Genomic DNA, 1,546 nt, shown 5'->3' with positions numbered 1-1,546 from the left:
ATGTTTTTATACCTAAAAAAATATTTTAAATTTTTAAAAATATATATATATATATATGAGTATGAGTTTGATAAAGTGAGTTGAGTGGAATATGTGAGTGCGTGTGAAATTTTCAGTAGTTTTTCATATATATATATATGTAATATTGCTCATTTATATCTTCAAAAAAAAAATGCTCATTTATAATTTTGAAAAAATAAATAATTAGTAGCTTGAAAAGCTCTGAACACCCAAGTTAGAAAGAAAAAAAAAAAAAAAACCGAAAATTTTGAAATTGACAAAACTATAGTACAAATCCTTAAGTGCTTTATCTTAGGTTATTTAATTGAATTCAACCATTGAGTTATATGGACTAATATGATAAATAATAAATATAGTGTTTCTCTTTTAATGATAATTAAATTTAACAATGCAGTTTATTAATAAATACAAACACATGATTAAATTTAATTCGGAAACCTAAGGGCCTATTTGGTAAGTGGGGTCATTCTACCGTACCCCTCCCAAAAAGGGGGTACGGTACCCACATATATCTGAGCCGTTGATTTATTGTAGTTTAGATCTTGTCCGTTGATATAATTTTAAGGGTTTTGGGTTACCGGTTAAACAGGTTTTATTATATAAACAAAAAAACTAAAACATTCATCACGCTTCAGCCCTTTCTCCCGTATCACGTTTGCTTCTCTGCCTTTCTAGCTCGTTGCTCTGTTTGCCTCTCTATAAACAAAATCCTCAAATTAGACAGTTGATACCACAAAACCCTCAGAGCCCGGCGCACCCACAACCTCAAATCGAAGGCGCTTCTTCTCATCCAATCCACTCGTCGGCACACCCACATGTGGCTTAATGGTTAGAAATTTTCTGTTCTAGTTCTGCTTTTATTTTGATATTCTAATTCTGTATTCCAGGACTAGTACTGTTAGTTTTATATCTATATAGGGACCATTAATGAATTGCAATGATATTGAAATCCTTATGAGATAGTATATGTATTTCTAGTAATTCATACGTCCTTGGACATTGAAATATTTTTCTCAAGAGGGCCACACAATTATTGGTAGCAATATGATGTTCCGCGGTTGTGTGCTCTTCATGCTTGAGCTATATAGATAGTTGAAGTACATGTATGCCCTTTGACAAGAAGCAAAATCAAAACTGAAACATCTGGGGGCAGAGCTACATTATTGCATCCACTGCCGCCACCCCCCCCCCCAAAAAAAAAAAAGAGTTTTTCTAAGTAGTTAAATGACTTCATATTTCTGTATTATGAAAGGTTTTCTTAAGGTTTTTTTTTTTTTTTTTTTCCTCCCATAAATCAAGAAATAAAAAAGAGAAACTTTTATATTGGGACACACAAATGGTGTGCCCAAGAAGTTAAAGAGTTATTAATCAAGAGTTCTCGATCTTGAGATATTTCCACATGGAGTAAACAAAATAATGTATAGAATTCAAGCTCTGGAATAATTCTGGGCCTATCTTCAAAATTACATGTGACTCTTAAAAGCAATGCTAGACTTCTATCAAATGATACCTTTTCTCTTTTATA

This window comes from Quercus suber, unplaced genomic scaffold, assembly GCF_002906115.3.
Source record: "Quercus suber isolate HL8 unplaced genomic scaffold, Cork oak 2.0 scaffold_75, whole genome shotgun sequence".
NCBI classification, from domain to species: Eukaryota; Viridiplantae; Streptophyta; class Magnoliopsida; order Fagales; family Fagaceae; genus Quercus; species Quercus suber.
Note: the sequence above shows the minus strand (reverse complement) of the source record.